The sequence below is a fragment of the Vicugna pacos genome, chromosome X, assembly GCF_048564905.1.
Source record: "Vicugna pacos chromosome X, VicPac4, whole genome shotgun sequence".
In the NCBI taxonomy this organism is placed as follows: Eukaryota; Metazoa; Chordata; class Mammalia; order Artiodactyla; family Camelidae; genus Vicugna; species Vicugna pacos.
Window position 1 is genome coordinate 98,075,649 of NC_133023.1, and position 13,979 is coordinate 98,089,627.

Genomic DNA, 13,979 nt, shown 5'->3' on the forward strand with positions numbered 1-13,979 from the left:
TTCATTTAGGTTAATTTGATTTCTATCTGCAATGGTTTTTAAGTTTTCAATATACAGCTCTTCTACAATTCTTGTTAAATTAATTCCTAAGTGAGTGAGTGAGTGTGTGTGTGTGTGTGTGTGTTTTAGTCAAGTGCAGTAGTGGGAGGGGGGGAAGAGTAGAACAAGGAGTTCAATCTGTAACTGACTCTGAACAGTCAATTGAGACAACTCACTACCTTTGGACCGGCCAGTATTTTATATTTTGATACTGTTGTAAATGAAATAGTCTTTAAATTTAATTTCTGATTTTTGCCAGCATTTAAATTGTATAGAGATGCAATTAATTATAATATATGGAACTTATATCTTGTGACCTTTATAAATTGATTTATTGGTTCTATTAGTTGTTTTGTAGATTCTGTTAGATTTTCTACCCAAACAATCATGTTGTCTGTGAGTAAATACAATTCTACTTCTTTACTTTGCCATTTATAATTTTTATTGCCTGATACTGGGCTATATCCTCCAATGCTGAACATAAATTGATGAAAATTGACCTTTCGGTATTGCCCCTGATCTTAAAAGGGAATGTATTAGACATTTCACAATTAATTATGCTATGGGTCATAGGATTTCTTGTTGATCTCCTTTATCATAATTAAGAAAGTTCCCTTTCATTCCTTCTTTGCTTTGAAGTTTTATCATGAATGGGTATTGAATTTTGTCAAATGCATTTTCAGCACCTCTTTAACCATATGTTTCTCACCTCAATTAATGTGGTAAAATACATGAACTGACTTTTAAATATTGCAGCAAACTTGCATTCCTAGGAAAAGCCCCATTTGGTTAAAATGTATAATTTTTACAAAATAAATTATTGTATTTGATTTGCTAATATTTTGTTAAGAATTTTTGCATCAATTTTCATGACTGATTTTGATCTATAGCTTTTCTTCTTTGTAATTTCTTTGTCAGACTTAAATATCAAAGTCATGCCAGCCTCATAAAAGCAGTTTAGAGGAACTCCCACCTCTATTTTCTGAAAAAGCTTGTTTAAGATTGATATCATTTTTTCCTTTAAGTATTTGGTGGTATTCACCAGTGAAGCCATCCACTCTTGGAACTTTCTTGTTTTACATTTTCAATTCATTTTGACATTTGCATTATTCAAAAATTCCAGGCTTGGTTAATTTTGGTAAATTGCTTTTCAAAGAATTTTTCCATTTCATCTAAATTGTTCAATTTGTTAGGATGAAGTTGTGTGTAATAAATAGTCCATTTGTAGTTTTAAATGTCTGTATCATATGTATTAGTGCGACCTCTATAATTCTTGAAATTGGTAAGTTGTGTTTTGTGTCTTTTTTCCCTTGATTTCTTCTAGCTTGGCTTTTATCAATTTTATTAATTAAAAAAACTACTTTGGGCTTTCTTGATTTTTCTCTATTGTTTTGTTATTTTCTATTTCCTTGATTTCTGTTCCTTGTCTTTATTATTTTCTTTTTTCTATTTAACTTGGATTTGGTATGCTCTTCTTTTTGTAGCTTCTTTAAAGTGGAATCTTAATCATTTTAAACCTTTTGTCTTTTCTAATATAAAAACAAAACTATAAATTTCTTACTTAGGACTATTTTAACTACAACTCACAAAATTTGGTATCTTGTGTTTTCTTATGCAGTTGATTTATCTTTCAATTTCACTTGTGATTTCTTTTTTAACCATGGTTTAGTTGGAAGTATGTTGCTTATTTCCAGGTATCTGGAGATTTTCTGAGTGTGTTTTTTAAATTAAAGTATAGTTGACGTACAATATTATATAAGTTGCAAGTATATAATACAGTGATTTATAGTTTTTAAAGGTTATGCTGCATTTATATTTATAAAATATTGGCTACATTCGTTATGTTGTACAATATATCCTTATAGCTTATTTTATACATAATAGTTTGTACGTTTATATTGACCCTCCTTCCTTCCCTTTCTCCACTGGTAACTACCAGTTTGTTCTCTCTGTGAGTCTGTTTCTTTTTTGTCATATTCACTAGTTTGTTGTATTTTTTTAGATTTTACATGTAAGTGAAAGGCAGTATTTTTCTGCCTTGTTTCACTCAGCATAATACCCTCCAATTCCATCCATGTTATTGCAAATGGAAAATTTTTTATGGTTGAGTAGTATTCCACGGTGTGTGTATATGTATATATTATGTGTATATATATATATATATATATATATATTTTACTTCTTTTTTTTTTTTTACATCTTCTTTATCCTTTCATCTGTTGATGGACATTTAGGTTCTTTCCATATCTTGGCAGTTGTAAATAATGCTGCTGTGAATATTGGAGTGCATGTATCTTTCTAAATTAGTGTTTTTATTTCTTTCAGATATATATCCAAGAGTGGAATTGCTGGGTCATGTGGTAGTTCTATTTTTAGTTTTTTGACAAACTCCATACTTTTTTCCACAGTGGCTGAACCAATTTACATTCTCACCAATGGTGTATGAGGGTTCACTTTTCTCCACATCCTCACCAACATTTGTTATTTGTGGTTTTTTTTTGATGATAGCCATTCTGATAGGAGTGAGCTGGTACCTCACTGTAGTTTTAATTTGCATTTCCCTAATGATTAGCGATGTTGAACATCCTTTCATGTGCCTGTTGGCCATCTGCGTGTCCTCTCTGGAAAAATGTCTATTCTGTTCTTCTGCCCATTTTTCAATTGAATTGTTTGCTTTTTTGATGTTGAGTTGTATGAGCTGTTCATGTATTTTGGATATTAACCCCTTGTCAGTCACATTGTTTTGCAAATATTTTTCCCCCATTCCATAGGTTGTCTTTTTGTTTTGTTGATGGTTTCCTTTGCTGTGCAAAAGTTTTAAGTTTAATTAGGTCCCATTTGTTTATTTTTGCTTTTGGTTCCTTTGCTTTAGGAGACTGATCCAAAAAAAAATACTACTGCAATTTATGTCAAAGAGTGTTCTGCCTATGTTTTCCTCTAGGAGTTTTATAGTATCTGGTCTTACATTTAGATCATTAATCCATTTTGAGTTTATTTTTGTATATGGTGTTAGAGAATGTTCTAATTTCATTCTTTTACATGTAGCTGTCCAGTTTTCCCAGCACCACTTATTAAAGAGACTGTCTTTTCTTCATTGTATATTCCTGCTTCCTTTGTTGTAGATTAATTGACCATAAGTTCGTGAGTTTATTTCTTGGCCTTCTGTCCTGTTCCATTGATGTACGTGTCCATTTTTGTGCCAGTACCATACTGTTTTGATTATTGTAGCTTTGTAGTTTAGTCAGGAAACATGATTCCTCCAACTTTGTTCTTCTTTCTCAAAACTGTCTTGGTTATTCAGGGCTTTTTGTGTTTCAATACAAATTTTAAAATCATTTACTCTAGTTCTGTGAAAAATGCTATTGGTAATTCCATAGGGATTGCATTGAATCTGTAGATTATCTTGGGTAGTATGGCCATTTTAACAAAACTAAATCTTCCAATCCAAGAATATGGTGTATCTTTTTATCTGTTTGTGTCATCTTCACTTTCTTTCATCAGTGTCTATAGTTTTCTGAGTAAGGGTCTTTTATCTCCTTAGGTAGGTTTATACCTCTGTATTTTATTCTTTTTGATGTGATGGTAAATGTGATTGTTTCCTTAATTTCTCTTTTTGATAGTTTGTTGTTAGTGTATAGAAATGCAACAGATTTCAGTATATTAATTTTGTATCCTGCAACTTTACTGAATTCATTGATGAGCTCTAGTAGTTTTCTGGTAGCATCTTTAGGATTTTCTATGTATAGTATCATGTCACCTGCAAACAATGACGGTTTTACTTCTTCGTTTCCAATTTAGATTTCCTTTTATTTATTTTTCTTCTCTGATTGCTGTGGCCAGGACTTCCAATAGTATGTTGAGTGGGCATCCTTGTCTTGTTTCTGATCTTAGAGGAAATGCTTTCAGCTTTTCATCATTGAGTATAATGTTAGCAGTGGATTTGTCATATATGGCCTTTATTATGTTGACTTATGTTCCTTCTGTGCTCATTTGCTGGAGACTTTTTAATCATAAATGGATGTAAATTTTGTCAAAAACTTTTTCTGCATCTACTGAGATGATCATACGATTTTTACTTTGCAATTTGTTAATGTGGTGTATCACATTGATTGATTTGTGGACATTGTAAAATCTTTCCATCACTGGAATAAATCCCACTTGATCATGATGTATGATCCTTTTAATGTATTGTTGGATTCAATTTGCTAATATTTGTTGAGGATTTTTGTGTCTATATTCATTAGTGATATTGGCCTATAGTTTTCTTTTTTTATGATATCTTTGTCTGGCCTCATAGAATGAGTTCAGAAGTGTTCCTTCCTCTACAATGTTGTGGAATAGTTTGAGAAGGATAGGCAGTAACTCTTCTCTAAATATTTCATAGAATTCACCTGTGAATTCATCTGATCCTGGACTTTTGTTTGTTCTTCTGGGTATGTTTTTGTTATTGATTTCTAATTTAATTCTACTGTGTCAGAGAACATAATTTTATTATTTAAATATTTTAAAATATATTGAAACTCAGTTTATGGCCCAGAATTAGGTCTATTTTGGTATAGGTCCAAGTTGATTGAGGTAGTCTTCAAATATTATATATCCTTACTGATTTCTTTGTCTTCTTAATTGATAAATCAAGAAGAATTATTAAAAGAGGGTTTAAATCTACAGCTATGATTGTGGATTTATCTGTTTCTCCCTTTATTTTTGTAAAATTTTGCCTCATGTTTTGAAAACTGTTATTGCATACTTATTTATGATTATTATATATTCTTAATACATTAACTCTTTTATCATTATCAAATGATATCAATTTCTGGTAATACTTTTTGTTTTGAAGTCTACTTTATCTGATATTAATATACTCACAGTAGCTTTCTTCTGCTTTGCATTTGCATTGTATTTCAACCTAAATGTGTTTTCATATTTGAAGTGTGTTTCTTCTTAAGAGCATATAGTTGAATGTTAATCTTTTTTTATTGAGTCCATCAGCCTCTGTCTTTTAGAAGGAGTGTTTAAGCCATTTATATTTAATGAAATTATTGATATGACTATGCTTGAGTCTACTTTCTTTCTATTTGCTTTCTATTTTTCTTTCTGTTATTTGTTATATCCTTTCTCTTTCCTGTATTCTTTTGGGTTAATTGACTATTTTATGTATTTCATTCTATTTCCTCTATTGGATTTTTAGCAATACCTTTTTGTATTACTATTTTTGATTGTTGTAAGGATTACAATATGCATCCTTAACTTTATCACAATTTACATAGATAAAATATTATAACATTTAATATACAATATTCTAATAATGTCATTATATTTACACTTATTCTGTCCCTAGTGCTATCATTGTTATATATTTTACTTTTACTTAATGTATAACACCCAAAATACATTGTTGTTATTTTTTGCTTTAAATAATTCAATTGCTTTTAAAAATGTAAGAAAGAAAAATAGTGTTTTATATTTACTACCTATTTAGCATTTCCATTGCTCTTCATTTCTTACCTTACATCTGAATTTCCAAGTTGTATCATCATCCTTCAGCCTGAAAACTTTCTTAGCATTTTCAGATGGTGAATGTGCTAGCAACAAATTTTCTCAGCTTTTGTTTTTCTGAAAATATTTTTATTTTCCCTTGATTTTTGTAGGGTATTTTTACTGGACATAAATTTCTACATCAATGGTATTTTTTAAAATTTCAGCACTTTAGTGATGATATTCTTTGATTTTCAGGCCTCCATTATTTCTTATATAAAGCATCTGTAATTCTTGTTTCCCTCTTAATAAAGTGTCTCTTTTCTCTGACTGCTTTAATGATTTGTAAAATTTATCTTTGTTTGCAGCAGTTTGTTTATGTGAGATTTTTCTTTTGGAGATTCACTGATTTTCCTGGATCTATGAGTTGTTGTTTTTGGTCCAGCTTCAAATATTTTTTTTCCTGACTCATTCTTCTGGGATTACAATTGCATATTTCTTAGAATCCTGGATTTTGCTCAAAAGTAATTGAGCCTCTCAGTTTTTTTCAGTATTTTTTCTCTTTGTGCATCATTTAAGATAAATGTATTGACTTATCTTCAAGTTTATTTATCCTCATTTCTGTTGTGTTCCAATTTACTATAAAATTTTTTAATCTAATGATTTTTTAATTCAGATATTATATTTTCCAGTTTTAGGACTTCTATTTGGTTATCTTTATAGCTTCTGAATCTCTCCTGAACTTCTCCATCTTTTCATCCGTTATATCTATCTTGTCCTCTATACATTTTTTTTATTCACATAAAATTCACAAAACAGAATTACCTATTTTAAAGTGTACAATTTAGTGGCATTTAGCACATTCACAATGTTGTACAACCAAAACCTCTATCTACTTCCAAAGTACTTTTATCACCCCAAATCAAAAACCTGTACCATTGGGTGGTCACTTTTGACTTCCCCCAACACCTAGAAGCCACTAATCTACTATGAATTTCCTTATTGTAGATATTTCATACAAGTAGAACTATATCATACCTTTTGTGCCTAGCTTCTTTCACTTAACATATTTTCAAGGTGTACCCATTTTGTAGCATGTATCAAAACTTCATTCCTTTTAATGGCTGTATTACATTCCATTATGGAGTGGAGGGTATAGCTCAAGTGGTAAAGCACATGCTTAGCATGCATGAGGTCCTGGGTTTGATCCCCAGTACTGCCATTAAAAATAAATAAATAAATAAACCTAATTACCCCTAAAAAATTCCATTATATTAATGTATTGCATATTTATTCATTCATTAGTTGATAGAAATTTGGATTGTTTCCAGTTTTTGATTACTGTGTATAGTGCTATATTTGTGTGCCACTTTTTGTTTGAATACTTGTTTAAAAACTTTTTTGTTATATACATAGGAGTGAAATTGCTGGGTCACATGATAACTCTATATTCAACTTTTGGAGGAACCATCAAACTGTTTTCTACAATAGTTGCGCTATTTTACGTTCCCATCAACATTGTGTGAGGGTTTTAATTTTTCTGCATCATTTCCAACATTTGTTTTTGACTGTCTTTTTGATTCTTGACATCCTAGTGGGTGTGAAGTGATTTCTCACTGTGATTTGGTTTGTGATTAATGATGCTGAACATCTCATGTGCTTATTGGCCATTTGCATATTTTCTTTGGAGAAATGTCTATTCAAGTCCTTTGCTCATGTTTAAATCGGCTTTTTTGTCTCTCTGTTATTGAGTTGTATGAATTCTTTATATATTCTGGTTACTACACCCATATCAGATATATGATTTGCAAGTATGTTCTCCCATTTCGTGGTTTGTCTTTTTACTTTCTTGATAGTGTCCTCCAATGCACAAAAGTTTTAAATTGTGATAAAGTTCAATTTACCTATTTTTTTCTTTTCTTCTTCATGCTTTGAGTCGTGTAAAAATTCATTGCCAAATCCAAGGTCATGAAGATTCATCCCTATGTTTTCTTCTTAGAGTTTTATAGTTTTAGCTCTTATATTTAGGTCATTGATCCATTTTGGATTAACTTTCGTATATGATGTAAGGCAGGCTTTCAGCTGCAGCATTAATTTATTCAGATTAAATTGGCACCTGCTAGTGTTTCCTGGGAGGAAAAAATTTTGTTTTTAATCTTGAGAACTGCCATAAGCTCCATCTTCTGCTTTGAAAATATCTCAACCCAGCTGAAGAAAGAATAGCATCAAGAGCTCCAAAACCTCTTAACTTTACATTTGACATTCTCAGCTGACTACCACCAACCGGCCTTTTCAGTTATGTCTCCTGCCATTTCTCTAACTAGATCCTCCAAGCCAAGCAAATTGTCCCTCCCCACTGCAATGTCAGCAGCCCTTTCTTTTGTAAGTATCTTGTTAGAGGCCATGTCTGTCTCATTGGCCACTGTATTTCTAGCATCTAGCATGATGCGGGGCATTCATAGTGAAGTCACTCCTTACACCTGGAGCAGGTCCTAAAGTCAGCGTATGACATGAAAATCATGTGGTTAAAATTACTTTTGATATGTCTTAGGAAGGTGCCACATTAGAGAATGACATCTTTTTCTCACAAAGCCCAGCATGGCCAGCCTTTTTTTCCAGTTTGGATGCAGATTACTGGATTGTTCTTTTTGTTTGACCCCCCTAGATTAAGTAGTTGGCTTGCACTTGTAGTTGGCCATACTATGTGAAAAACATACATCTTTAAACAAAAGAATGACACTCAGCAAAATGGAGTGTTCATACTAGGAGACAGAAGAACAGCCATGCCTCTGATCTCCCACTAGATTCAGAGTATATATTAATTGATTGTAGTGGTGGGAGGATTTGTCTGTATTATTTCTCTCCTAAAAAGAAAGTGTGTATTGCTGAATTCATGTAAGTGAAATATGCCTATGAATGTCAATGTTGTAGACACTCAAAAAGTTTCTTTGCACGAGTGACTTAGTTAATTAATGCTGTTCTCTCTACTTGAACATCTTCCTTTTGTCTCTGCCTGTCAAAACACTACACACTTTTCAGAGCCGAGCTGATTACCCACTTACCCCCCAACAGGCTAATTATTTCACTTATTATGTGTCCACTGTGCAGCAGACAATGCAAAACACCTTATATGCTTTATCCTCCTCTACTGCTCACAGCAATCCTATGCGAGAGAAATAATAAATAATTTTCCTGTTTTAACGATGGGAACACTGAGATTTAGAGAAGTGAACTGTCTTGCCCAAGGCAGATGTCATCTACCTTGCTCGCTGCTATCTCTCCAGGACCAAGAACAGTGCCTGGCATACAGTACATGCTCAACAATTATCCATAGACTGCATAGAATGTCTGTCAGACTCCAAGCCTACGTGCTTAGCTTCTCTGCCAAGGGCTTCTTGACTTATTTCAACTCATGGCCCCAATCATACGTTCTTATTCTGCTACCTGCATAATGTCCCTGCCAATAATATATTGTGGATCTTCAGTTGCTTTAAATTTGTATTACAAAAACTATAGGTATCGTAAATGTTTTTTCAAAGTCCATCTGCTCCTGGAGAGTCTGAGATACTTTTCAACTCATGTTTCCTTCTTCTTCCTCATCGCTCCCACAAGACATAAGGTCTATACCATCCAAATCACATTTAACAGGCTATTGCTTTGTGTTGCAGGAACTTGAATACATGTCTCCCCTCCTCTCTTAGATAGACACTGACTTAATAGTATCATTCTGAAGCATTCATTACTGAACCCTAGTCTTGATAAACTAAATGTCTAGAGATAATTGCTCTTCTGCCAGCATGTTCAATAACCTGACAATCTGGACCAAAGCGGATGTTTGAGCCTTGTGGGGCTCCTGGTTTCCCTCACATAAGTGTCCTGCTTCCTATACTGACATGAACTGGTCAAAGGGTGATCATGTCTAAGTCTGCCTGGTCAGGTAACTGGCAATTTTGAAGCATCATAAATTTACAAAACGCATTTTACTGCTGATTGAATGTGCTAAAGAGAAAGTAGAAAGATGACTTCTTAAACGTTGTTGTGATTTACTTAGAGCTTCTGAGTTATTAATGATGAAGACATGTCTGCTCCCACGGTTTCATGGAATCCTTGGATCATTCTGAAGTTCTAGAGTAGGAACAAGTTTAGCTTTTATTAATCAGAAAAACAGAGACACGAGGATATTCATCAACCACGGAGTCTCATCTTTTTAAATAAGCAGGCTTATGGTGAGATTTGCAAACCCAGAAATCATATTTAGACGGGACTATATAGTAAAAGAATCCAAGTTTTCATTCAGGAAGTTATAAACAGCTAAATATTTGTCTGAGTTGGGTAGAAATGATCAAATTAGACTTCTAACAGAATTATTCATAGGCTGTACCAATATCATTCCTACGCAATCAATAATTTTGATTACTACAGTGAAAGATCAGGAGGAACAAGTGGATAGGCAGCTTTGGGCCTTGTATAATAAGGGCTGACTGCATGCCAAGTCCTTTCAATGTGTTATCTCATTTGATTCTTACAACTGTGGGATGTAGTACTGTGTTCATTCCCATCTTACAGATGAGGAAATTGAGGCTCACAGATTGTGAATTGTTTGTGATTATAGCCTGTAAGGGCAGAGCTGGGATTTGAATTCAGATCCTGTGCTCATTTTACGATGTCACACTACCTCTCAGTGGTCCTTATTAACCTCTGGTAGTAATAGGCAACATTTATTGGGAACTATAAGAGCAAAAGAATGGAAAACTAGATGACTGAGTGCTAGACATGGTGATAGGGGCTTTACATATAACAGCTCATTTAATCATCAAACCACTCTATGAAGTAGGCATTATTGATATTCCCATTTTACAAATGAGAGCACTGAAGCTTGGGGCGGCAGTTGGGTTAAGTAACTTGTCCACAACTACTCAGCTTGAAAGTTTCAGAGCCAGAGTTGAAACCTGCCTGTCACATGCTTGAGCAGGAGCCCATATACCACTAGTTCAAACATCAGAATGCATAAGAATCAGCTGATGAGGCTGTTAAAAATGTGGATTCCTTGGCCCCATCCCCGAGAGTCTGATTCGATAGGTCCTTTAAAAATTATTTTTTCCAGCTCTATTGAGGCATAATAGATAAGTGTCATACAGTTGGAATCATACAGCCTTTTCAGACTGGCTTCTTTCACTTAGTGATATGCAAACTATAAAGACAATAAAAATCAGTTGCTGCCAGGGGTTTGGGAGGAGGGACGGATGAACAGGTGAAGCATAGGGGATTTTTAGGGCAGTGAAATTATTCTATATGATTATTATAATGGTGGATACATGATATTATGCATCTGTCAAAATGCATAGAACTGTACCACACAATGAGTGAACCCTAAGGGACACTAATGACTTCAGTTAATAATGTATCAGTGTTGGTTTAGCAAGTGGAACAAATGTACCACACAGCTGTAAGCAAGATGTGATATCTCTGCGGAATTTATTTCTTTTCTTTGGTGGCTCTTCTGTCTGGGCAGTATTGACCTCATAGACCAATTTGGAAAGTGTTCCTTAGGGTGGTGGCCCTGTAGCCTTCTTGGTTACTCCTCCCAACATGGGATGCGCACACTCCCAGTGAACTTGAGCAGGGGAGATCAGGGCCCAGTAGACTCAGCCTGCTCTGCCTGGAGTGGAGCTTCCGCCCTACAACTGCAGGCTGGGTGCAGGGTGGGACTGTAGGCCTATAGTCTATAGACTGTAGACCTCTTTAGTGCCACACTGGCCTAAAATGGTTTCTGTAACACAGAGTGGGGGCCTGCTCCTCCCAGGGGGAAACCGTAGCCCTAGACTAGGAGTGGAAGGGAGAGGAGTCCCTCTCTTCCTGACTTTCGTTTCTTCCAAACTGGAGCTGGTAGAGGAGGAAGGGCAGAGCAGGTGGTGGCTCAAATGGCACAGGGGCACTGTTTTTACCAGGATTTAGTAGATTTTCTTGAATGTATTTTCTATTTGCTGTATGCCCTTAGGACAATGTCCAGAGACTTGGAATGATTATTTAAAATTTTTTCTCCAGGTAAATGGTTGTTTGTGGGGGAGTGAGGCCACTGTGCTCCTCACTCCACCCCTGGAAATCGTACACAAGACTTTAACTTCGGCTGTGCTAGCGGCCTCTCTGTCTGGCTGACTTTGACGAAGCAGGTGGCTGTGTTGTTAGTTACTCTATGGAAGAGAGCTGTGTTGTCACTTACCCCCAAGGAACTGAGGGCAGCTCTGACTGACAGAGATGAAGCAACAGGAAACAGATCCCCCCAGTCCATCAGGCAGCAAAGAACCGAATTCAGCCAACAACCATGTGAACTTGGAAATGAGTCTTTCCCTAATTGAGCCTCAAGATGCAACCACAGCCCTAGCTTCCCTAGCTTATGTGAGATCCTGAAGAGGGTCTGGCAAAGCTGTGCTCAGACTCCTGAGTTTTTTTTTAAGTAACAGTTACTGTAACTTTTAATTTATTTTTTTGGAGGGGGAGGGAGGTAATTAGGTTTATTTATTTATTTATTTTTAGAGGAGTTTACTGGGGCTTGAACCCAGGACCTCGTGCATGCTAAGCATGCGCTCTACCACTTGAGCTATACCCTCCCCCCTTGTGATCACTTGTTATGCAATCATAGATAATGAATACGATGGCATAAAATAAAAATGAAATAGTTATAAAATCCAAAAAAGTTTCTGACGTAATACTATGTATGCTTCTTTATTAATGCATTAAATAACCAGATCTGGCAGTGGATCTATACTTGCCATTATTTAAAAGTAATCATTAGCATTAAATATATTTCAAGGCATCTGCAACAACAGTAAGTGAAATGAAAAATATGTGTGATTGCTTTTGCTGAAAGAGTTACAAGTACTGTTCATACTATGGATTGTTGCCACATTCATCCTTGAAGGAACTGCTCAGTTTTATTTAGAGGTAAGTGAAAATGAGGATTTAGGTTTTCCCTCTCCTAAATTATGCATCCCTCTGCATTCTATCCACAAAACCCCGAAGTTACAAAGCCCTGATATAGACCTGTTGTTTGCTAGAGTCCTCTGGCATCTGTCTTTCCTATTCCTGTGTAAGTAGCCTCTCCACTCTTGGTCAGTCTGCCTCCTGATGTGCCCTGGAACGTGCCTTCTGGAGGACGCCTTTCCTAATAAGCCAGCTGGAAGTTTGCTCTCTTATGTCTGAACTTTAGGGGTCTGTGGGTACCAGTTAATTGAAATTAATTATAACAAATGTAATATCTCTCAAAATTTTATATGTACATAACACTTGGTCCAGAAATTCTGTTTCTAAAATTCATTCTGCAAGTGGACAAAGGTATATATAGAAGAATATTCATTACAGTGCTGTTAATGTTAAACAACTAAATGGACATCAATAGAAATCTTGTATAAATTACCATACACCATGCACCTATTAAAAAAACAAGGAGTTAGGGGAGGGTATAGCTCAAGTGGTAAAGCACATGCTTAGCATACACAAGGTCCTGGGTTCAATCCCCAGTACCTCCTCCAGAAGTAAATAAATAAGTAAAGCTAATTACCTCCCCCCCAAACAACAGCAACAACAACAACAACAACAACAACAACAACATCAACAAAAAACCAAGGAGTTGTATGTACTGCTAAGAAATGATCTCAAGGGTTTAGTAAGCAAAAGAAGCACAGATCAGAACGTTACGTATAGAGTGTTTCCATTTGATTATGCATAGACATTTTCTGGAATTATATACAAGAAACAAATACTCTGCACCCATGGGAAACAGGAATAAGGACCTCAGGGTCTGAAATTGGAGGGACATGTAAATTTCATTATAGACCTATGGTTCCCAAACTGTACACCAAGTTGCCCTGAGGCACTGGAGGATAATTTAAATTTTTAAGGCAAATACAGTGATACTAGAAATGTGTTGTACATTGTGAAACCTACAAAGTCAAGGTAGTTCATAGTTTCAGTATTATATTATGATATATTCATTTGATGAATATCTTTCATCAAATAATGTTACGTATTTGCAAATTTGGGATTTGGGCAGTTGCTATGATAAACTATCAGATGACCTTGTTGGATCATCTAGAAGGCACTGCATTACAATGGAATTTCTCTTCAGCCTGAGCTGACTGAAGGAGCCCTGCTAGTTTAGGTAAAAAGATCTAGAGCATATTCTCATTATTAAACAAGGAAAAACCTCCCCCACCCCCCCAGATAGCATTACTGTGAGATTCAGTGGGTATCATCATCATCAATTTACATTTTAGAAAATCAAGACTTTGTTGGGTATTGTTAGTAGGAGTTGACTTGGAAAGATGCTCAGGTTATGATAACAGCATGTGAAGGTTGAGGGAGAATAGAGTCAAGATTAATGTGCATACTTCTGCCCTGGAGGCCATTAAGATCTCATGTCTGCCCTTTGAGATGGAGCAGCTCTGTCTTTCTGGTTCATCCCCTTC